Genomic DNA, 25,760 nt, shown 5'->3' on the forward strand with positions numbered 1-25,760 from the left:
TAAAACAAACAGTGAGTCACTTTATTGGGTATGAAGTAATAAACCAGTGGTTATAATGATAACTTCTATGACGTGCTTTAAAGGAAAACAACCTTGAATGTTTTGTTCAGTTTGGGGCAGGACTTCTCAGCTTCGTGGTACAGAAAACCGGTAGGTGATCAGATTCTGTCACTGCTCTGTGTTCTCACAGTTGACTGGAGGTCTTGGCTCTCAGCAATTATCCCAGCCATAATTAATTCATAATGAAGTGTGTCGTGTGTTGCTTAACGTCTCAATCTTCCATGAAACTCTGCAGAGGGGCAAGAACTAGTCAGCTTAGGTAGTTGAATTCCTGCCCGCACACATGAATGACTGGTGTCTATGTGTGGGAGAGAGACAAGAAGAATGGGGGAAGAAAACAGAAGGAAAGAAAGAAGAAAGGAAAAGACAGAAAGCAACTGAAAAAGAATGAAAGAAAGGCATGATAAAGACGAAGAAAATAGAAAACAAAAGAAAGAAAGAAAGAAAGAAGGCTCTTACTCCTTAGCAACCTGCCATCTCAAGATTCTGCCAAGCTTAGTTTACTCTTCACAAGATCTGTATCAAATAGGTCTTTCTAACTTTGCTTATCTTGTAAAGGCAAGTAAACCACAGCACTAGTAAAGGGTTTCCAAAGCCTGCTTCCAAAGCCCCCTCTGCTGCACCTTGCCGCAAGCATTCCACAGCCTCCCACAATACAGAGGCAGTAAATGAAAGCAAAGGCATTTCAACCATGAAGTGTTGCTGAGTGCTGGGTGTTGGGACGAGCCTCATCCCTGCGAGTTCACACGGCTGGAAACCCACAGGGTGACCCATCCCGGGCATCAGTGATGAAGACCGAACATCATTACTCCTGGCAGGAGCAATACTTTGCGGACAACCTGGGAACTGTTGCTGGACGCGGGTTCTAGTCCTCTGGAAATGATATTGAACACCCAGGGAAGTTCTCTTAAAGAAGCAATAATTCGCGGCTGGATATTAACCAGATCTGTGACATACAGTACTGCCACATCATCTTCTCATTTCGCTCGCTCTAACCCTGCAGAACATTTCTAATACAGCAGGGGTGTTTGGTGAAATACGACTTTCTGATTGAATGAATGCCTGCAGGCCCCCGTGATAAACAGCAGTTCAAGCACACTGTGGCTTTTAATGAGGGACAAGTGCCAAAGCCTGCAGATGAGTTTGTAGCACGCATGCCTTTGTTTGCAACCCCCTTCCCCTCCCTGGTCCCCCAACCCGATTTATCTGTTTATTTTTCATCACGTCTGACTGTGACCAATAGCTTTTGTATGGCGAACATCAGTGTTTTTGCCTGCCTTGTAACATTCTGTTTTTTCTCTGTCTCTTTGCTCTCAGATGACAAGCTATTTTTGCCTTTAAGGCAGTTTTATAGAAAAGAAGTTTTAAAGAAACATTTACTGTGTGGCAGGATTGATATAAGACCATTGGCGTGGAATAGTTGAAGTTTATACACCTTATCGCTTTAGTTTCCCTCTTCTTTTTATTATCCTTTTTTTTGGGTTCCTATTACTAACATATTTCATTTTCTTCCAGTGTATTTTTCCAGTACTAAAGCTATGCTTTTTTTAGGTCTACCTAGAAAATTTTCAGTTACATCATTTGCACAAATATGTTGATGTTAACATTGAAAAACCTCTTTGCTTGCAGTTGTATATTTTATTTGGCTAAAAATGGCTCATGTCTAATACATTACATGTCCTTTGGTGATACTATTTAAGCGAGAAATTCCAAAACTCACAAATACCGAATAGCCAAAAGTTCCAAAGCTGTGCATGAACACTAAACATGCAATATATCTCCTCCTTTTCCAAACAGAAATAGATTTCTCTCTGATTTGTTTGATAAATTTGACCCAAGATTTCCATTTGGAGTTATTGGAGTTCCTACTGTTTTTCTGTGTGTTGGTGGGCCAAGGCCTAATCACCCCGAAGCCCCACGGAGGCCATAAATTACAGCGATGAGGTGAAGCTTTGTATTCCTTCAGCTACAGAAGAAGGGCCATTTTGCTGCAGCCTATTTTGACAGGCATGAATTTAATTCATTGTTTTATGACAGATGGGAAAAGTGTACATGCTCATAGTACTGATTTATGGTCATTTGGGTCTGGAGGATTCTATAATTTGCAACTAATGTGAAAACAGATGGATAGGCAGACACCAAAGGTTAGGCTGACCCGTGGGTTCTCTCCCCTGGTTACAAATGGCGTCCATATGCGTCCAATCTCTCTGGGTGAGGTCTTCGTCGGGACGGCCAGACTCTGTAGAGCCCGCTGCACTTCTTTTTTCTTTTCCTGAGTAAGTCAGTGTAAGTGAAATTGGGGGAACATTTCTAAGCCTCAGTATTTCAAGAGTCGTTCTATGCCTTTGGAACCTGTGGGATTCTTCTTTTTCTTTTGTTTCTTTTCAAATTAAAAAGCACTTTTCTAAGGTATACGCAATATGTTCATTATTATCCAAACAAGTAATACCATCTCAAGGCATCGGTGGCTGTTTTCATTCCAATCGACAAATTTATTTTAATAGAATGATTGATTGAAAACCAGCAGTTGGGGAGTTTCAAAGGAAATACCTTGAGCTCGGGACAGGCATGTATTTCTGTGAGAAATGAGTTTGTGCTTAGATAAATGAATTTCTACTTTAGAAATGATTTTGCATTTTTAGAAAATAAGTGGATTATTGAGTGAAATTGTTTGGTTGATGCTAAGAGTATTTAATACATTTTTAACTATTAGATGATTTTGCCAAAGAAGAAACAGCAGTGATTGTATCTCTTTTTGAAGAAAGAAGGAAATTTTAGACCTTCAGTAACAAGGTAAATCCACAGTTAATTTTGGTTGAATTGGTACTTGCAATATATGTAAAGATATAACATTAAGAAGTCATGTATTATGTTGTTGCTTACCATCTTCAATTGGCATAACATTATTATTAGCTTCATTTTATAACATTTCAACATTAAAACTGAACAAGTTATTAATTTTAGTTCTGGAGATGGAATAAAGTTGTTTAATTCCATTTCATTTTGAAAACTGGAAATGCAGATTTCTATTCCCTAAACCAGGAATAGAAAATTTAGGTATAATTAAGGGCTGGCTTAGTCTTGACAAGATCAACATTTTGACAATAAAAGCCAGAAGACATAGTGATTTACAGTGTTAAAATATTGTTTTGTTTTATTCTGATTTAAAATTGCAAGTTAGCCAGTCCAAGGGCTACTCCTGAGGTTTAACCAACATGAAACTATCCGTTGGTCCAATTAGCAGAACATCAGCAGCTTCTGGGGCTCTGTGAAGATGGCCATATTAACCTCACTTGACATACCCACCTTTGTACATTTACCCTGGGAAGGAAAAATTTAACTCGCTGGTAACTAATTTTAAGTGGCATCAAGAAAAAAATAAGCCAAGCAAACCAAATTAAGTGTTTTCTGACAGCTGTGGTCTACTTCACCATAAGGTCCTCTTTAATCACTGAAAGAAAATCATGTGCATGTACTTTTAAATGCTTCACTTCCTGAAGGAGGCTTCAGGCTCGGGATGCCATTTCTATTTCAGACAGTAGCTACCACCATCTCGTTGCTGGGTCACATGTGGGTGCACTCATCAGAAGATACCAAAAAGAATCATGTGAAAGCCAGAGAAATGAGAAAGGCCAAGGTCTGGCCTTAAAAAACTTTCTCTTGGCCCACATGTTTAATATTTATTGAGCTTTCAGATTGTCGATGTAAGAGCAACCTTATTTGCAATGTCACTTGACCTGAGTGTCAAGCTTTTAAAGATTTTATTTATTTATTTGAGAGAAAGAAAGGTACACCCTGGGTGTTATATGTAAGTGGAGAATCACTAAATTTTACTTCTGAAACTAGTATTACACTATATGTTAACTAACTAGAATTTAAATAAAAGCTTGAAACATAAAAAAAAAAAACAGGTAGGAGAGACATCTTTTTCTTATGTCCTTTTTAAAAATGCTATGGTTAATTTCACATATGTATTCATATCAATTACTTCGATAGGGCCCTATCTAAATCCCACCAGTGCTGGGAAATGTGGGAAGGTGGCCACTGAGCCATCTTGTTGAGGCATCACCCATCCCTGCTCCCAACCATCCTGCATCCATACCTGTCCCTGCCTGTACTTCATTTTCGTTCATCATCCAGAGCTTCCTCTCCTCCCCAACCTCTTCAATTACTCAGTGGCATCAGTGCTAGAGGTTGGATGGTGATCAAGAACTCCAGGAACCCTGATTTTGTGGAGTGCATGGTCTCCCTTGAAGAATTTTACTCTCCCTCTTGGCATTCCCCAAATTCCTTAGGGCATATCTCTTTTAAGAATTTGCCCTCTCAGGTGGTTGGTTATTCCCATCTTTCTCTTTCACTAGGGACCTCATTTGATTATATTAATTTTTTGAAATCCATTACCTACCTCAGTGCCTGGGACGTTAACAGTTGTTCAATAAAAATTAATGGGAAGTTAGATATGTGAAAGAAAACCAAAGTCATCTCCGTAATGATCGCAAACAGGCTGCATGAAGTAAAGTAAAAATAAATCCATAACATATACGTACTAATAAAATGATTTCAGTAATAACTACATATGAAGCAACCAATTTTATATTTATTTTACTTTTTTTAACTTTTGCTTGCATTTGTTTTTTTATTGCTTAAATAATGCATAGTTACATCTTTATTGGCAGCATTTCCCGAAATTCACACAAAGTAAAAGTTAACTTTTCTGACTTCCTCCTCTTCCCACATTTTTCTCCTGAGGACAGAATGGCTTATTTTGCCATTCCTGTATCCATGAATATTTAGAGTGAGTCCAATCTTTTATTATTATAAATTTAAAACAAATATTCTTATATACTCTGTGCAAATGTGGCACTATTTCCAACTGATATACATAAAAGTAAAATGTGGGGCCAAGGGGAAATGTGTATTACATATTAATAGATGCTGTTAAATTTTGATTCAAAAAGACCACTGTTACTTTCATTACAACATTATCTTTTTTTTTTAATGTTGTGAGTGTGAGGGATCTAAAAGAGAAAGTTGATAATTCTAATTTGTATTATCCTAATTGTATCAGATTTTTTTCATTTTTATTGATTTATAGAGGTTCTTTATATATTATAGACACTGGATACTTTATATATTTTGGATACACTGACATATGTTGTTAATATATTTCCTCATTCTGTTACTTTTCCCTAAACTTTGTTGACTCCTATTTATTGTTCACTGCTTTAAACATTTATGGGAAAAATACTTTCGTGATTTTTACATGGCTTAAGAAATTCTCTTCTGCCAGACTGTTTTAATTTGACATTTTATTATAATAAAATTGTGTTGATATTTGTTTTTTTTTGTTTTCTTATTTACATATAGCTATTATTCTAGAATTTATTAATGTGTATAGTGTAAGTAGAGATTTTTTTTTCCTACTCAATTTCCCTGGTATCAATTATTGAATAATTCTTCTGTCTCTTACTGATCTGAAATGCTACTTTGCCATAAATTTAATAAACATTATTTTATTCTCATAATTGTAGTAAAATTAGCAAGTAAAAAACATTTAGATAAGATGAAAATTACCAGTAATCACAATACTTTAAAATACTTGGAGGGACGCCTGGGTGGCTCAGTCAGTTAAGTTGTTGCCTTTGGCTCAGGTCATGGTCTTGGGGTCCTGGGATCAAGCTCTGAGTCAGGCTGTCTGCTCAGAGGAGTCTGCTTCTTTCTTTCCCTGCTCATCTCTGCGTGCTTTCTTTCTTTCTCTCAAATAAATAAATAAAATCTTTAAAAATAATAAAAAATAAAATACTGTGTAATACTTAGATGATTTCTCTCCATGTATAATATAAGTTTATACGGCTGATATTTTATCCATCCCCTTCTCACCATCTGATATATATTTTAATATATCATTGTCTTAGTAATTTAAATAACAATAAAATACTATGTCTGCTATCAAGTTAACATAGATTTCTAAAATGACAATATGCAAAAATAAAATAAAATAAAATAATAAAATAAAATGACAATATGCAAGGTTAGTGAAGTTGGAGTTTGATTGGAATGTTTACATTGCTACTGGTAGCAATTTTTTCTGTTTCTATTCAAATGCTTTGGAATAAACTCATAAAATAATTTAAGGGTACTATAAGGTTTTATGCTTTGATCTGTAGTTAATTTTTAAGATATATATGCAAAAGGAATAACCAGACATGAATTCAAAAATTAGTATTTAATACATTGCAGGTATATTTTGTAAGACTAAAAAGCATATGAACACTAAAATGTTCAACAATGAGGATGGTTGGATAAATGAGGGTACATTCCTGGGATGGAATACTATTGACTTAGTGCAATGGGGCTTTGTAGGCCTGGCTTGGCAGTCATTGGTGTTCTTTGCCAAATGTTCTCAGCTCCCTACCTCCTGGGCATGTGGGAGGCTCACACTTCCTGGACACCTTGCGTTTGGGTGGGGCTGTGGGACTGCCTGACAATGAGTCATGAGCAGAAGAGACACGCATCATTTCCAGGCCGGAACATTTAATTGCTAACGGGAAACACTCCAGGTTTAGCAAAAAGACCAACAATATTTGAAATGACATGGCTGACTGATGATAATAAGTAGAGATCTTCTGCTAACCAGAAATGGAAATATAGATTAGAGAGAAACAGACATGTGTTGTTTTAAGCCACTAAACACTAGTCAGTAGCCATTGATTAATACAGATGAGAAAAGGTTCACAAAACAATACCAACTGGAAAAATAAGGTAAAAATGTGTTACATATGTATGAAGTCAATTTTGTGTGTGTATGTATGTGTAAAATAATGTTACAAATAGCTGCACCAAATTATCAAGTTTTTACCCTTGAGTGTTGAAATTATTAGTTTTATTTTCTTATATTTTTCTATATTTTCCAAAACCAACACATATTATTTTGTTATTATAGAGTTGACCTTTAAACCTTTATAAGCATATAAAATGGTTACATAGTGTTTCAACATGTGAATATATACATAAATTTGGCTTCTTATTGCTAGGAGTTTTAGTTATGGTTTCTACTATTTTCATAAGATAGTAATTGTTGTCCTGTGTATGTAATTCTTACTCAGCAGTTAAGGATTTTCTATGGGATTCGTGGTAGAATTAATTATTCAATGATTATAGATAATTTTAGGTCTATAGAAGTGGTATTTATTTGTTTTCATTAGCCGTTGTATCAACTACATTTTTATCTAGAAGTGCTCATTCACAAAAATGCCAGTATAGGAGTCTGTCTTTCTTTCATTCTTTTTTTTTTTTTTTGGCAAAACTTTATATATATTAGAGAGGGAGATAGGGTGGGGGAGGGGCAGAAGAAAAGGGAGAGAGAATCTTTTTTTTTTTTAATTTTATTTTTTATAAACATATATTTTTCCCCCAGGGGTACAGATCGGTGAATCGCCAGGTTTACACACTTCACAGCACTCACCATAGCACATACCCTCCCCAGTGTCCATAATAACCCTACCCCCCCTCTCCCAAGCCCCTCCCCCCAGCAACCCTCAGTTTGTTTTGTGAGATTAAGAGTCACTTATGGTTTATCTCCCTCCCAATCCCATCTTGCTTCATTTACTCTTCTCCTACCCCCTTAACCCCCATGTTGCATCACCTCTCCCTCATATCAGGGAGATCATATGATAGTTGTCTTTCTCAGATTGACTTATTTCGCTAAGCATGATACCCTCTAGTTCCATCCACGTCGTCGCAAATGGCAAGATTTCATTTCTTTTGATGGCTGCATAGTATTCCATTGTGTATATATACCACCTCTTCTTTATCCATTCGTCTGTTGACGGACATCTAGGTTCTTTCCATAGTTTGGCTATTGTAGACATTGCTGCCATAAACATTCGGGTGCACGTGCCCCTTCGGATCACTACGTTTGTATCTTTAGGGTAAATACTCAGCAGTGCAATTGCTGGGTCATAGGGTAGTTCTATTTTCAACATTTTGAGGAACCTCCATGCTGTTTTCCAGAGTGGTTGCACCAGCTTGCATTCCCACCAACAGTGTAGGAGGGTTCCCCTCTCTCCGCATCCTCGCCAGCATCTGTCATTTTAGCCATTCTGACTGGTGGGAGGTGGTATCTCATTGTGGTTTTGATTTGTATTTCCCTGATGCCGAGTGATATGGAGCACTTCTTCATGTGTCTGTTGGCCATCTGGATGTCTTCTTTGCAGAAATGTCTGTTCATGTCTTCTGCCCATTTCTTGATTGGATTATTTGTTCTTTGGGTGTTGAGTTTGCTAAGTTCTTTATAGATTCTGGACACTAGCCCTTTATCTGATATGTCGTTTGTAAATATCTTCTCCCATTCTGTCAGTTGTCTTTTGGTTTTGTTAACTGTTTCCTTTGCTGTGCAAAAGCTTTTGATCTTGATGAAATCCCAATAGTTCATTTTTGCCCTTGCTTCCCTTGCCTTTGGCGATGTTCCTAGGAAGATGTTGCTGTGGCTGAGGTCGAAGAGGTTGCTGCCTGTGTTCTCCTCAAGGATTTTGATGGATTCCTTTCTCACATTGAGGTCCTTCATCCATTTTGAGTCTATTTTCGTGTGTGGTGTAAGGAAATGATCCAATTTCATTTTTCTGCATGTGGCTATCCAATTTTCCCAACACCATTTATTGAAGAGGCTGTCTTTTTTCCATTAGACATTCTTTCCTGCTTTGTCGAAGATTAGTTGACCATAGAGTTGAGGGTCTATTTCTGGGCTCTCTATTCTGTTCCACTGATCTATGTGTCTGTTTTTGTGCCAGTACCATGCTGTCTTGATGATGACAGCTTTGTAGTAGAGCTTGAAGTCCAGAATTGTGATGCCACCAACTTTGGCTTTCTTTTTCCTTTGGCTATTCGCGATCTTTTCTGGTTCCATATAAATTTTAGGATTATTTGTCCCATTTCTTTGAAAAAAATGGATGGTACATTGATAGGAATTGCATTAAATGTATAGATTGCTTTAGGTATCATAGACATTTTCACAATATTTATTCTTCCAATCCAGGAGCATGGAACATTTTTCCATTTCTTTGTGTCTTCCTCAATTTCTTTCATGAGTACTTTATAGTTTTCTGTGTATAGATTTTTAGTCTCTTTGGTTAGGTTTATTCCTAGGTCTCTTATAGTTTTGGGTGCAATTGTAAATGGGATTGACTCCTTAATTTCTCTTTCTTCTGTCTTGTTGTTGGTGCAAAGAAATGCAACTGATTTCTGTGCATTGATTTTATATCCTGACACTTTACTGAATTCCTGTACCAGTTCTAGCAGTTTTGGAGTGGTGTCTTTTGGGTTTTCCACATATAGTATCATATCATCTGTGAAGAGTGATAGTTTGACTTCTTCTTTGCCGATTTGGATGCCTTTAATTTCTTTTTGTTGTCTGATTGCTGAGGCTAGGACTTCTAGTACTATGTTGAATAGCAGTGGTGATAACGGACATCCCTGCCATGTTCCTGACCTTAGTGGAAAAACTTTCAGTTTTTCTCCATTGAGAATGATATTTGCGGTGGGTTTTTCATAAATGGCTTTGATAATATTGAGGTATGTGCCCTCTATCCCTACACTTTGAAGAGTTTTGATCAGGAAGGGATGCTGTACTTTGTCAAATGCTTTTTCAGCATCTATGGAGAGTATCATATGGTTCTTGTTCTTTCTTTTATTAATGTGTTGTATCACATTGATTGATTTGCGGATGTTGAACCAACCTTGCAGCCCTGGAATAAATCCCACTTGGTCGTGGTGAATAATCCTTTTTATGTACTGTTGAATCCTATTGGCTAGTATTTTGGTGAGAATTCTTGCATCTGTGTTCATCAAGGATATTGGTGTGTAGTTCTCTTTTTTGATGGGATCCTTGTCTGGTTTTGGGATCAAGGTGATGCTGGCCTCATAAAATGAGTTTGGAAGTTTTCCTTCCATTTCTATTTTTTGGAACAGTTTGAGGAGAATAGGAATTAGTTCTTCTTTAAATGTTTGGTAGAATTCCCCCGTGAAGCCGTCTGGCCCTGGGCTTTTGTTTGTTTGGAGATTTTTGATGACTGTTTCAATCTCCTTACTGGTTATGGGACTGTTCAGGCTTTCTATTTCTTCCTGGTTCAGTTGTGGTAGTTTATATGTCTCTAGGAATGCATCCATTTCTTCCAGATTGTCAAATTTGTTGGCATAGAGTTGCTCATAGTATGTTTTTATAATTGTCTGTATTTCTTTGGTGTTCATTGTGATCTCTCCTCTTTCATTCATGATTTTATTTATTTGGGTCCTTTCTCTTTTCTTTTTGATAAGTCTGGCCAGGGGTTTATCAATCTTATTAATTCTTTCAAAGAACCAGCTCCTAGTTTCGTTGATTTGTTCTATTGTTTTTTTGGTTTCTATTTCATTGATTTCTGCCCTGATCTTTATGATTTCTCTTCTCCTGCTGGGTTTAGGGTTTCTTTCTTGTTCTTTCTCCAGCTCCTTTAGGTGTAGGGTTAGGTTGTGTACCTGAGACCTTTCTTGTTTCTTGAGAAAGGCTTGTACCACTATATATTTTCCTCTCAGGACTGCCTTTGTTGTGTCCCACAGATTTTGAACCGTTGTGTTTTCATTATCATTTGTTTCCATGAATTTTTTTAATTCTTCTTTAATTTCCTGGTTGACCCATTCATTCTTTAGAAGGATGCTGTTTAGTCTCCGTGTATTTGGGTTCTTTGCAAATTTCCTCTTGTGATTGAGTTCTAGCTTCAGAGCATTGTGGTCTGAAAATATGCAGGGAATGATCCCAATCTTTTGATACCAGTTAAGACCTGATTTAGGACCGAGGATGTGATCTATTCTGGAGAATGTTCCATGTGCACTAGAGAAGAATGTGTATTCTGTTGCTTTGGGATGAAATGTTCTGAATATATCTCTGATGTCCATCTGGTCCAGTGTGTCATTTAAGGCCTTTATTTCCTTGTTGAACTTTTGCTTGGATGATCTGTCCATTTCAGTGAGGGGAGTGTTAAAGTCCCCTACTATTATTGTATTATTGTTGATGTGTTTCTTTGATTTTGTTATTAATTGGTTTATATAGTTGGCTGCTCCCACATTAGGGGCATAGATATTTACAATTGTTAGATCTTCTTGTTGGACAGATCCTTTGAGTATGATATAGTGTCCTTCCTCATCTCTTATTATAGTCTTTGGCTTAAAATCTAATTTATCTGATATAAGGATTGCCACTCCTGCTTTCTTCTGATGTCCATTAGCATGGTAAATTCTTTTCCACCCCCTCACTTTAAATCTGAAGGTGTCTTTGGGTTTAAAATGAGTTTCTTGTAGGCAACATATAGATGGGTTTTGTTTTTTATCCATTCTGATACCCTGTGTCTTTTGATTGGGGCATTTAGCCCATTAACATTCAGGGTAACTATTGAGAGATATGAATTTAGTGCCATTGTATTGCCTGTAAGGTGACTGTTACTGTATATTGTTTCTGTTCCTTTCTGATCTACTAGTTTTAGGGTCTCTCTTTGCTTAGAGGACCCCTTTCAATATTTCCTGTAGAGCTGGTTTGGTGTTTGCAAATTCTTTCAGTTTTTGTTTGTCCTGGAAGCTTTTAATCTCTCCTTCTATTTTCAATGATAGCCTAGCTGGATATAGTATTCTTGGCTGCATGTTTTTCTCGTTTAGTACTCTGAATATATCATGCCAGCTCTTTCTGGCCTGCCAGGTCTCTGTGGATAAGTCTGCTGCCAATCTAATATTTTTACCATTGTATGTTACAGACTTCTTTTCCCGGGCTGCTTTCAGGATTTTCTCTTTGTCACTAAGACTTGTAAATTTGACTATTAGGTGACGGGGTGTGGACGTATTCTTATTGATTTTGAGGGGAGTTCTCTGAACCTCCTGGATTTTGATGCTTGTTCCCTTTGCCATATTGGGGAAATTCTCTCCAATAATTCTCTCCAATATACCTTCTGCTCCCCTCTCCCTTTCTTCTTCTTCTGGAATCCCAATTATTCTAATGTTGTTTCATCTTATGGTGTCACTTATCTCTCGAATTCTGCCCTTGTGGTCCAGTAGCTGTTTGTCCCTCTTTTGCTCAGCTTCTTTATTCTCTGTCATCTGGTCTTCTATATCGCTAATTCTTTCTTCTGCCTCATTTATCCTAGCAGTGAGAGCCTCCATTTTTGATTGCACCTCATTAATAGCTTTTTTGATTTCAACTTGATTAGATTTTAGTTCTTTTATTTCTCCAGAAAGGGCTTTTATATCTCCCGAGAGGGTTTCTCTAATATCTTCCATGCCTTTTTCGAGCCCGGCTAGAACCTTGAGAATCGTCATTCTGAACTCTAGATCTGACATATTACCAATGTCTGTATTGATTAGGTCCCTAGCCTTTGGTACTGCCTCTTGTTCTTTTTTTTGTGGTGAATTTTTCCGCCTTGTCATTTTGTCCAGATAAGAGTATATGAAGGAACAAGTAAAATACTAAAAGGGTGGCAACAACCCCAGGAAAATATGCTTTAGCCAAATCAGAAGAGATCCCAAATCGTGGGGGGGGGGGGGGGAGAAGGGGATATAAAGAGGTTCAGAGAGAAAAAAAAATGAAAAAAGTAAAAAGAAACAAATAAAAAAAGAAAATCAGTAATGAAAAATATAAAAAGGAAAAAATATATATATATTAGATAAACTAGTTAAAAAACGTTAAAAAAGAAAAGGGTAAAAGTTAAAAAAATTTAGCAGAAGAAGAGAAAAAAAAATTGAAAAAGAAAAAAAAATTAAATTAACTGCAAGGCTAAAGAATCATGGGGAGAAAGCCATGAGTTCTGCGCTTTGCTTTCTCCTCTTCTGGAATTCTGCTGCTCTCCTTGGTATTGAAACTGCACTCCTTGGTTGTGAACTTGGTCCTGGCTGGGTTTCTTGTTGATCTTCTGGGGGAGGGGCCTGTTGTAGTGATTCTCAAGTGTCTTTGCCCCAGGCGGAGTTGCACCGCCCTTACCAGGGGCCAGGCTGAGTAATCCGCTCGGGTTTGCTTTCGGGAGCTTTTGTTCCCTGAGCGCTTTCCGTAGAGTCCGGAGGACGGGAAGGAAGATGGCGGCCTCCCAGTCTCCGGCCCGGAGGAGCCGAGAGCCCGGGGCCCCACTCCTCAGTGCGCCCTCAGAGAATAGCGCCCAATTACTCCCGTCATGCTGGCCTCCGGCCGCGCTCCGAGCTGACCGAGCCTGCGAGCGGTTCAAGGTAACCCTGAGCTGAGAGTCACTCCTCGGCTCTGTCTCTGTAGCCGGCTTCCCCGTTCTAATACCTGTAAGCTCTGTGACACTCAGACACCCCCGATCCTTCTGTGACCCTGCGGGACCTGAGGCCACACTGACCCCGCGTGGGCTTCACCCCGGTTAAGCCTCTGGAGCGATGTCCCTCAGCGGAACAGACTTTTAAAAGTCCCAATTTTGTGCTCCGTTGCTCCGCCGCTTGCCGGGAGCCGGCCCCTCCCCCCGCGGTCTATCTTCCCGTCGCTTTGGATTCACTTCTCCACCAGTCCTACCTTTCAGAAAGTGGTTGATTTTCTGTTTCTAGAATTGCTGTTCTTCTTCTCTTCAATCTCCCGTTGGATTTGTAGGTGTTTGCAGTCTTTAGATAAGCTCTCTAGCTGATTTCCCGCCACCTGAAGTAGTCTCAGCTGCTACTTCTCCACCATCTTGACTCATCCCCCAGGGAGAGAGAATCTTAAGCAGGCTACATGCTTCTGGTGCTTAACCAACTGAGCCACATAAGCACCCCTGTAAAACTTTGTATTTTGACAAGGAAAATCTTCCAATCATATTTTCTTAATTCAGTGTGTCTTAAGACATCCAAGGCAAAGCACCAAAATTATATTTTACTTCCAATCTATTGTGGACTGTGATGTGAACCTACAGCACATAACCAGGACCTACATGGTGCCACTTGTGTGTAAATCATGTGAGTCTGACATCACCTAAACTTGTCTTTGAATTCAACAAGTCCATTGATGACACTTATGAATACCAAGACAATACCAAATTACATGAAAAATTTTAAACATTCACACTCAATATCTGTATTTGTGTGGTTTGATAATAAATAAATCACTGACCAACACCAGCCATGATCAATACATGAATAGCACTAATTTGTGTTTCTTTAATTTTAATTAAATGCAATTAAATTTAATTTTTACTCCATTTTTGGCAAGTTATTCTTTCATGATCTTTGTTCCTTTGTGTGTTGGATTCATAGTTCCTGTCACTTGTGTAAGTTTGACATCTGCTAAGGCTTTTGACCCTTTTTGATGGTTTTACATATGTGTTTTGTGGATTCTTTGTTTGTATCTTATCATATCAAGGAAGGAATTTGAGGGCCCATCTTTTCATCCTGAGTGGATGGAGAATAAATGCCATGCATTGTAATGAAAGGACAACCAAACTGGCCTTTCTAATTTCACACAAAATAATCTTTTTTTTTTAAGATTTTATTTGTTTATTTGACAGAGAAAGAGATCACAAGTAGGCAGAGAGGCAGGCAGAGAGACGGGGAAGCAGGCTCACTGCTGAGCAGAGAGCCTGATGTGGGGCTCGATCCCAGGACCCTGAGATCATGACCTGAGCCAAAAGCAGAGGCTTTAACCCACTGAGCCACCCAGGCACCCCTCACACAAAATAATCTTAAGTCAAAAACTTTTTCAAGAGACAAAGAAGAACACTGTATATTATAAAAGGGTCAATTCATCAAGAAGATATGACAATTTTAAATTCATATGGATCTAACAACAGAGTCGCAAAATACCTGAGGTAAAAATTGAAAGAATCAAAGGGAGAAATGGAAAATTCAATAATAATGGTTGAAGACTTTAATAATGGATAGAACAATAAGATGAAATTAACGAGGAACTAGACAACTTGAATAACGACATAAACCAGTAAGACATAACAAACACTCAAAGAACATTCCAATCAACAACAGAAAAGTACACATTCTTTTGAAGTACACATGGAACAATGTCCACAATAAACTGCTAGGCCCTAAAATAAGTCTCAATAAATATAAAAGAATTAAAATAATACATTTTTTCCCATACTATAATGGGATATTAGAAACCAATAAAAGAAGGAAATTTGGGAAATGCACAAATATATGGAAATTAGAGAATACCCAAGAAATCAGTTAGTCAAAAAGAAATCCAGGTGAATACAGAGCCAGGCATTCATAACAAATACTAGAAACCAAATCCAACACCATATAAAAAAGATTATACAGCATAACCAAGTGAGATCTATCTAAATGCAAGGTTAGTTCAACATACTAAAATCAATAAAAAATACACAATATTAATAGAATAAAACAAAACCACAAGATCATTTCAAGAAATGCAGAAAATGTACTAAAAAAACCCCACTCTTTCATAATACCCAAAAACCAAGAAATAGTAGGAAATTTCCTCAACTTGATAAAGGGCATCCATGACAAGACAGCTAGCACTGTATTTAATAGTAATAATAGTAATTGGTTGATTACTACTTGTAATCTGTTAAATAAGTACTATTATTTAGCTTTTACTAAATTAGAATATAACCTGTTGTCTCCAGCAAGGTCTAATGGGAGTGGGGAGATGAGGGTAGGGGTGGGGAATCACTGTGACAAGTACAGAGAGCTAGGATTTGAGTCTTGTCTCTCCTTCTCACCAGCCAGTGAATTTGGGCATCACTTAAATTAGCTGAGCCTCAGGCTTCATACCCATACTTCATATTGAGACTTTCCCTACAAGCTTCTGGGGATGATAGCATCATTTGAAGTAAGCAAACTACCTGTTGGACTTGGCATAAGGTTATAAGAATATTGTTTTCCTTGAGAAGTTTCTCATTTAATTATAAAGAGAATGTGTAACTGGTTGAACAATTTCTATATTGGGTTGTTTGCCTTTTTGCTATTGAGTTTTAGACATTCCTTTATTTACTCTGGACATTAAAACCCTAACAGATATATGATTTCTAAATACTATCTACCATTGTGTGGGTTTTTCTTTTTACTTTATTTTAAATGTCCTTTGAATTGCAAAATTATTGACGGGGTCCAATATATGTTTTCCTTTGGTTATTTGTGTTATGAGATCATGTACAAGACATCATTGCCAAACCCAAATTCATAAAAGGTTTCCCCTATGAGCACCTGGGTGGTACAGTCCATTAAGCATCTGCCTTTGGCTCAGGTAATAATCCCAGAGTCCTGGGATCGAGCCCTGCATCAGGCTCCCTGCTCTGCGGGAAGCCTGCTTCTCCCTTTCCCACTTCCTCCTGCTTGTGTTTCCTCTCTCACTGTGTCTCTGTCTGTCAAATAAATAAATAAAATCTAAAAAATAAAAAAAAAAATTTAAAAAAGAGATTTCCCCTATGTGTTCTTCTAAATTTTAAATTGTTTTAATTTTTATATTCAGATTATTGATCTAATCTGAGTGAATTTTTGTATATGGTATAAAGGAGGGGTTCGACTTTATTTTTTTGTTTGAATATCCAGTTCCAGTACCATTTGTTGTGGAGATCATCCTTTACCTCCAGCAAATGATCTTTATACCCTTGTTGAAAATCAGTTGGCTGTAGAAGTATGGTTTTATTTTGGACTCTCAATTTTAGTCCTTTGGTCTATGTATCTATATCAAGGAAGTACCACACTGTTTTCCACATTGTATCTTTGTAGTAAGTTTTGAATTCAGGAAGTGTGAGACCACCAACTTTATTCTTTATTTTCTTTCTTTTTTATTTTATTTTATATTTTTAATGATTTTATTTATTTGAAAGAGCACATGTGCACACACAAGTGAGCAAGCTGGGCAAAGGGCAGAAGGGGAGGGAGAGAAATAAGCAGACTCCACACCGAGTACAGAGCCCCAACCGGGGCTTATCTCACAATGCTGAGATCATGACCTGAGCTGAAATCAAGAGTTGGGCATTCAACTGATTGAGCTCCCCAGGCACCCCATGTTCTTCATTTTCAGTATTGCTTTGTCTATTCAAGGCCCCTTAAAATTCCATAAGAATTTAAGGATCAGTGTCATTTGCAAATATCTTCTATCATTCCGTTGGTTGCCTTTTTGTTTTGTTGACTGTTTCTTTTGCTGTGCAGAAGCTTTTTATCTTGACAAAGTCCCAAAAGTTCATTTTTGCTTTTGTTTCCTTTGCCTTTGGAGACCTGTCTTTAAAGAAGATGCTGTGGCTGATGTTGAAGTGGTTACTGCCTATGTTCTCCTCTTGGATTTTGATGGATTCCTCTCTCACATTGAGGACTTTCAACCATTTTGAATTTATCTTTGTGTATGGTGTAAGAAAGTGGTCGAGTTTCATTCTTCTATATATAACTGCTCAATTTTTCCCAGCACCATTTATTGAAGAGACTATCTTTTTTTCCACTGGATATTTTTCCCTGCTTTGTCAAAGATTATTTGACCAAAGAGTTGAGGGTCCATATCTGGACTCTCTACTCTGTTCCACTGGTCTGTGTGTCTGTTTTTGTGCCAGTACCATGCTGTCTTGGTGATCACAGCTTTGTAATAAAGCTTGAAATCAGGCAATGTGATGCCCCCAGATTTATTTTTCTTTTTCAACATTTCCTTAGGGATTCCACGTCTTTTCTATTTCCATACCAGATTCCATCCAAATTTTAGGATTGTTTGTTCCAGCACTTTGAAAAATACAAGTGGAATTTTGATTGGGATGGCATTGAAACTATAAATTGCTCTGAGCAGTATAGACATTTTAACAATGTTTATTCTTACGATCCATGAGCATGGAATGCTCTTCCATCTTTTTGTGTCTTCTTCAATTTCTTTCATGAGTGTTCTGCAGTTCCTTGAGTACAGATCCCTTACCTCTTTGGTTAGGTTTATTCCAAGGTATCTTATGGCTTTTTGTGTTATAGTAAATGGAATCAATTCTCTAATTTCCCTTTCTATATTTTCATTATTAGTGTATAAGAAAGCAACTGATTTCTGTGCATTGATTTTGTATCCTGCCACATTACTGAATTGCTGTATGAGTTATAGGAATTTGGGTTTTCCATATAAAGTATCATATTATCTGGAAAGAGAAAGAGTTTGACTTCTTCTTTGCAAATTTGACTACCTTTTCTTTTTGTTGTCTGATTGCTGTTGCTAGGACTTCTAGTACTATGTTGAACAACAGTGGTGAGAGTGGGCATCTTTGTCATGTTCCTGATCTCAGTGGGAAGGTTTATCAGTTTTTCCCCATTGAGAATGATATTTGCTGAGGGTTTTTCATAGAAGGATTTTATGGAGTTGAGGAGTGTTCCTTCTATCCCTATACTTTGAAGAGTTTTAATCAGGAAAGAAGGCTGTGTTTTGTCAAATGTTTTTTCTGCATCAATTGAGAGGACCATGTGGTTATTCTCTCTTCTTGATTTGACAAAGGGCTGATATCCAAGATCTATAAAGAACTCCTCAAACTCAACACCCCCCCCCAAAATAAACCCCCAAGACCCCCCAGATAATCATGTCAAAAAATGGGCAGAAGACATGAACAGACACTTCTCCAAAGAAGACAGACAAATGGCTAGTAGACACATGAAAAAATGTTCATCATCATTAGCCATCAGAGACATTCAAATCAAAATCACATTGAGATACCACCTTACACCAGTTAGAATAGCAAAGATTAACAAGACAGTAAACAACAAGTGTTGGAGAGGATGTGGAAAAAGGGGAACCCTCTTATACTGTTGGTGGACATGCAAGTAGGTAGCCGCTTTGGAAAACAGTGGAGATTCCTTAAAAAATTAAAAATAGAGCTACCCTATGACCCACAATTGCACTACTGGGTACTTACCCCAAAGATACAGATGTAGTGAAAAGAAGGGCCATCTGTGCCCCAATGTTCATAACAGCAATGGCCACAGTCACCAAACTGTGGAAAGAGCCTAGATGCCCTTCAACAGATGAATGGATAAAGAAGATATGGTCCATATATACAATGGAATATTATGCCTCCATCAGAAAGAATGAATACTCAACTTTTGTATTAACATGGATGGGACTGGGGGAGATTATGCTGAGTGAAATAAGTCAAGCAGAGAAAGGCGATTATCATATGGTTTCACTTAACTTGTGGAGCATAAGGAATAACATGGAGGACATTAGGAGAAAGAAAGGAAAAGTGAGTCGGTGGAAATCAGAGGGGGAGATGAACCATGAGAGACTGTGGACTCTGAGAAACAAACGGGATTTTGAAGGGGAGGTTGGTAGGGGGATGAATGATCCTGGTCGTGGGTATTAAGGAGGGCTCATATTGCATGGAGCACTGGGTGTGGTGTATAAACAATGAATCTTGGAACACTGAAAAAATAAAATTAAATTAAAAAAAAAAGAAATCAGTCAAGCAAACAAACAAAGAATTTAAGGATCAGATTTCCCATTTCTGCTCCAAAAGATCATTGGAATTTTGGTAAGAATTGCTTTAATTCTGTAAATCACTTTGCGTAGCATTGCCATCTTAAGAATATTGTATATTCCAACCCACAAATATAGATGTTTTCCCATTTATTTAGATCCTCGTCAGTTTCTTTCAGCAATATTTAAAGTTTCCAGTTAACAAGTCATTTGGCTCCTTAAATTTATTCCTAGATACTTTATTATTTTGGATCCTATGATAAAAGGAATTGTTTTCTTAATTTCCTTTTTGGATTGTTCATTGCTGGTGTGAAGAAACACATCTGATTTTTGCATTCTGATTCTATACTCCACAACTTGCTAAAATTATTTGTTAGTTACAGTAAAGCATGTGTGTGTGTGTGTGTGTGTGTGCTGATCTTTTCATTTTTTTTTTTTAAGATTTTATTTATTTATTTGACAGATAGAGACCAGAAGTGGGAGGAGAGGCAGGCAGGGAGAAAGAGAGGGGGAAGCAGGCTCCTGCGAACAGAGAGCCTGATGCGGGGCTCGATCCCAGGGCCCTGAGATCATGACCTGAGCCAAAGGCAGAGGCTTTAACCCACTGAGCCACCCAGGCGCCCCTGATCTTTTCATTTTGTTTTTACATTGTTTCTCTGTTTTTTTCTAGTCTTTGATTATGTTTAAGGAAGTTGATTTAAAATCTTTGCCTAGTAAGTCCTGGGTTTCTTCAAGTATGGTTTCTGTTGATCTGTTTTTTCCTATAAATGGACCATACTTTCTTGTTTGTTTGAATGCCTTATAAATTTTTTTGTTGAAAACCAGACATCTTAATATTATAAGGTGGTAACTCTAGAAATCAATTTCTCCCCTTTCCCCAGAATTTGCTGGTGCTGATTGTTGTGCTTTTTCTTAAGTGGTTTATTAAAGGAGTTATGTGTTTATTGCCTTTTCCAAACTATTTTCACAAAGATTATATTTCTGATTGTATGTGGTGTCTGAAGTCTCTGATTTATTGTCTTGGTGGTCAACCAGTGACCTGACAGAGACTCCATTAAATGCCTGCAGTCAGAAAGAGGTGGGTGGAGGGAGAGAGAAGAAGAAAGGAACAAAGAGAGAGAGAAAGAAAAAGGAAAAGAAAAAAAAAAAGAAAAGAAAAAGACTTATCTTCTGGTCTTTGTGGCTTAGCACTCCTTTATGACTAACCCAGGTCATCCATAACTCAGCCTTATCCTTCAGGCAACCTGGTTTTGCAGAGGCTGTTGATCTGCAACATGAGTTCTTCAACTTTGAAGAAGTTTGTTCTTCTTTTCACATATTGTGTTGCTTAGGCTTTTGCTTTTTCAGAGGTCAAAAAGTATAGTTCAAAAGGTGCATTTGCAGCTCTGATCACAGCAGCCTTCTCCACAGATCCACTCCCCTCCTTATTAAGCCAGTTGTTCTTCACAGCTTGGCAAAGCAAATCTACTCTAGTGAGTGTAGCAGGCTGGTACTTCATTTTTCTCTGAACTTTGGTGTATGGAGATAATAGTGTAAATTCCTAGCCTACTAAGTGTAAGGGATGATCAGGCCGAGTGTTGGATAGCCAGAAAGGGGAAGTAATTTCAGGACCCATTAATGGCACAGCTACAACTCAGAGTCTACTGACTGTGGCTATGTAAAAACACAAGCCCAATGTACCAGGTATGATAGATTATACTTTGTAGAAATGATCATAACAATGTTCCCAGTCCAGATGCTCTTCAAGAACTTTGCCTTTCCCCATTAGGAACTGGAGTCTATGACTCCTCCTTTTCAAACCTTGGGGGAGAGGTTCTACAAAATAGAGTATGATAGAAGTGATAACGTATGAGGTTCAAGGTTAGGTCAAAAATGTCAATCTAACTTCTGTTTGGGTCTCTCTTGGGACATTCATCCTTGAGAGATTAAGACTACTATGAGTAAGCCCAGAACCCATGCGGCCCCTGTCAAGAGAAAGACTGATGCCCAAAACCCTGAGTCAGCCATGAGACAAAGTCATTTCAGAAGAGGATCTTCCAGATTCCAGTGAGCTACTATTGGGGGAGGGGGAATATGATGTGATTTGAATGAATGACCTTTCCACACTGAGCTCTGCCCAAACTGCAGATTTGTGGGCAAAAGAAATGATTTTCTTTTTTAGGTCATTAGGTGTTGTAGTGGTTTGTTAGACAGCTATAGAAAACCAAAAGAGCAGGTCTTCCACATTTTTAAGAAAAAACCTAAAATCTAAATGTTCAAGTGAAATTTCTAAATTTTATATATTAGCAACTAATTCTAAATTTAAAGTACTATCTGCAAGTCACAAAAAACATTTTTAGGTCATTTTAAGCCCTCTGGTCACAATTGACAGTTTACACAATATCTCAGTTAATTGTCACAGTAGTAATAAAGCTGCCAGATAACTGCTATTACATTCATTTTTCATATAACCCAAGAATCACTGAATAAACCAGTTCAAAGTGACACAGCTGGTAAGAAGTATAGTCATGATATGAACTCAGCAAAATCTATCTGCTTTTCCCTATACCATACCACATTTTTAAGCTTAATATAGAAGACAGATTATTTCCTGCTTCTTTTAATCATTGCATATCTAACTTATTTAGAAATAGTCCCAAGGTGATTTAATTTCTTTCACTCTCTATCCTATTGGAGCTGTATTCTTTTTCTCATACTTCATTTCCCCCAAGCCCCTTACCTCCAGCTTCAATCTTTCTCTTGGGTTCAAGAAAGAAAATGATTAAGCCAAGGAAGGTGTTGATGACTCTTCAATGATTTGCAATGAGACAGGGTCATGGTGTGGGAGAGTCATGCAACCAGCACTGGCCAAAGTTAGAATAGCATACCTCCTAGCTATCACTGGGCAGAGTTTTTCATGCCTTCAGGATTGCTGCCTCATGATTTTTTTAATTTATTATTTATAACCAATTATCATTTCCTAGATCCCGTTTGCTATACGAGTTTAATCAAAATGTGACCCAAGATTCAATATCTGGAAGTCTGTGTCAGTATATCTATTTACATATAGGTGAAAGACACAAAAAGAGGTTGTGATTATTGTTGTTGGGTTATTTTGGGGGGTCACCTTTGAAAGATAAAAAAGGGAAGACAGTGAGAGCCACCATTATTTCCTTGGTGATTATAAACCAAGAAAAAGGAAGAAAGGACTATCATTGTTTTTTGGACAACAGCTTTATCTTGGGACAAACTCAGCTGGATCAAGAAAAACTTTTATACTTCAAATATAGTGTGATAAATTGGCTTTCGTGATAATGGTCTTCTTTTCCTTTTTTTTTCTGTCTCATGTATTTTAGTTTATTTTCTGTTTTATTTGATTTAATTTCTTTTCAGTGTTCCAGAATTCATTGTTTATGCACCACACCCAATGCTCCATGCACTACGTGCCCTCCATAATACCACCACCAGGCTTACCCAACCCCCCACGCCCCTCCCCTCCAAAACCCTTAGTTTGTTTTCTTTTTAACTGTCTAGACACTTCTTTGGTTCTTCCCTAGTGCATTTTATTCTGGTTAGTATAGGTCTGAAACACATTTTAAATAAACTCCTCTGAAAAGTTGATCTTGTAACTTCTAAACCTACTTAGTGCAGCTTATATCATTTTGGTACAATTGAACTCACAGATCATGGGACATGGTTTTTTGAACTGACTGAGGGTATGGGAACCCAGGATTTGGGACTGGTACTACTGCTTTAACCTGGAAAATTCCCAATATTTATGGGATTTTCTACTTGTAATAAATGGATTATAACAGTTTATCCACAGGCTGTTTTGAGAATAGAACAAAAATATGTCACTGTGTCAGTAAATAAAATTACTTGAAGTAGAGTCTTTGCAAATTCAAAGTGTTGTTATGCTTTAATTATTTTCTTTGAAAAAAGCCTCACATCAGAGGCTATTTTATATTTCTGTTCATTAAAACATAGTACTTCACAAATAAGAGATTTTCTTTGCAACTCATCTCAAATTCTGCTCAGGGAAAAATTGGGTCTTGAGATTTGAAGAAAACCAAGTTTTTTGTTTTTTGTTTTGTTAAGATTATTGTGTGATAACATAAGTTTGTGAATTATCTGATCATATAGCATCAGTGTGGAATGTATTAATGTTAAGTAAATATACACATCTTCTCTCTCTGCTCCATGGGAAAACCTGTCTCCCCCCTACTACATTGTTTTTGAGCTTGGTCATGTGACTCGCTTAAACCAATGGAATGGTGAGTGGACATGATACTTGCTACATCCAATCAGAAGATTTAAATTCAAATCATGTGTGAGGTTTGACTTGGTCTCTTGTACTTCTGCCCACCATCATGGGAAAAGCCTTCTCCAGGTAAGCACTGCTCCTTCAGCCTGGCTCACAGAAAGATGTACATATGCACCAGATCTATGCATGACCTGCAGTTTCTATCTGAACCAACACAGCTGACCTGCAGACTTGCAAGAAATACTTAATCGTAAGCTACTAAGATTGGTGGGGGGAGGTTGTTATGCAATATTTTTGTAGTAAAAGCTGATTAATTCACATATTAAACACCTTTTTATTTACAAGATTTCTCAGGGCATATATTATGTTAATGACAATTGTGGATCTCAAAATTAATTGGCCCTATACTAGATTTATGGGTTCCAAGGAAACACTATTTTAAAATACAATTTTTAGCATGGCTTTTTTTTTTTTTTCCGGCATTCTGTCTTTTCAAAAGTGGAAAGGTTTAAGGTTATAAATCCTATTCTGATACAATTCAGTATTAGCCATGGCTTTATTGTATGGTAACATCCCCTAATATAGACTAGTAATCTAATATAGGGGTCAAGAACAGTAGCTTTGCTACTTTAAATGCAAGACAAGCCTTGCATTTAAGTCCCAGTTTCATCACTTAGGAGTTAAGGAACCTTGGGGAATTCATGTTCATTCTCTGAAACTTAATGTCCTTATTGGTAAACTTGAGATCATAATAGTGACTACATCATGAAATTGTAGTGAGAATTAATTGAAATAATAGATTTTGCACAGTGTCTGACCCAGTGCATGAACTTAATAAATAGTAGCTAATGCCACTATTTTTAAAAGCCCGATTGTATAAAATTCTGTTTAGATAAATTGGAAGTAGAAAAATAGTAAAACTAAAGAATATAGAACAAGTTGATTTTTATCAAAGAACAGATTATTCAGGAAAAATTATCCTCTACATCATTTGAGAGTCCATTTTTGACTGAATTCATCTGTCTGGTTTCCGAGTTACACTTTCATATTATGGAATTCAGGTTTTCCTAATGTTCACCCCCTCCATAGACAGCCCCCTGTTCCCTCAATGCAGGGTAAAAGCCAGGCAAGACAGTGACAGTTGGTGTTCTGCCTGCCTTTACTTACATGAATGGAATAAGCACCCTGCCTGTAGCACTCCAGGTGGTTCCCAGAACTCACCATTCCTACAAACCACCTGCCCAGGCCAAATTAGCAATTTCTCCTCCTATTAAAATCCAAAGATGGAATTTGGAATCACATGAAAAGTTTCAACATTCCAAAGACTGAAATAGAGCTTCTCTAACCCCTGCTATGATTACTCTGCTTTAAGCGTTAGGAGGAAATGATCTTTTAAAAGGTGGAATAAGCAAAAGGGGCAAACAGTCTCTTCTGGTCTTTCTTGGGGATTTTTAAAGCATTTCCCCAAAGAGTCTTGCAGGCCCTCTAAATTTCCAAAGCTTGTTCATTGTGCCAGAGAAGAAAATGTACCTAGAATTGCTCATTGGGGTAATATTTAAGTCAAGGCTAGATTTCAAGCTCAGTTTAAGCACAACATTTGAATTTTTTTTTTTTTTGAGAAGAAAAATTTGCCTGTAAAAATGCTGCTTTTCTTATAAAGAGATCCATAAACATGCCTTGACTTTCACAATGAGGAAAAAAAAAAAAAAGAAGTAGGCTTATATTTCTAAATGTAGATGCCCTGAGTCAGGGTGAGTGAGCTAAGTGAATCTATTCATTTTATATATATTTATAACTCTTCTTACCATACACTGAAATTCTCCAAAATTTCCAGTGATTCTTTCTCATATTTGGCACCATTTAAATCATTCCCCTCCCACAAACAAACAAATGTTAAAGTCAAAATGGCATGAGTAAATGGCATTGGGAATTTTATAAATTCAATATATAACATTCTGAAGTTTAAAAAATAGTTCCGAAAGCAGACACACTAATCAACCAAATTATTTAAGGTAATGAGTAGTGATATGAGGGTAACTTTAACTCTTAGGACTGATT

General features: G+C 37.3%; 1 long non-coding RNA gene across 1 annotated transcript; it reads right to left on the reverse strand.

Annotated features, from left to right (window-relative positions):
* LOC116868757 lies at positions 1 to 25,579 on the reverse strand. The gene is made up of 2 exons (XR_004382886.1): positions 25,508 to 25,579; positions 1 to 289 (listed from the first exon to the last, which is right to left on the reverse strand). It is a non-coding gene; the product is annotated as an uncharacterized LOC116868757 (long non-coding RNA).
* Positions 25,580 to 25,760: the final 181 nt, after the last annotated feature.

The sequence above is a fragment of the Lontra canadensis genome, unplaced genomic scaffold (genome assembly GCF_010015895.1).
Source record: "Lontra canadensis isolate GAN:19392208 unplaced genomic scaffold, GSC_riverotter_1.0 scaffold16, whole genome shotgun sequence".
In the NCBI taxonomy this organism is placed as follows: Eukaryota; Metazoa; Chordata; class Mammalia; order Carnivora; family Mustelidae; genus Lontra; species Lontra canadensis.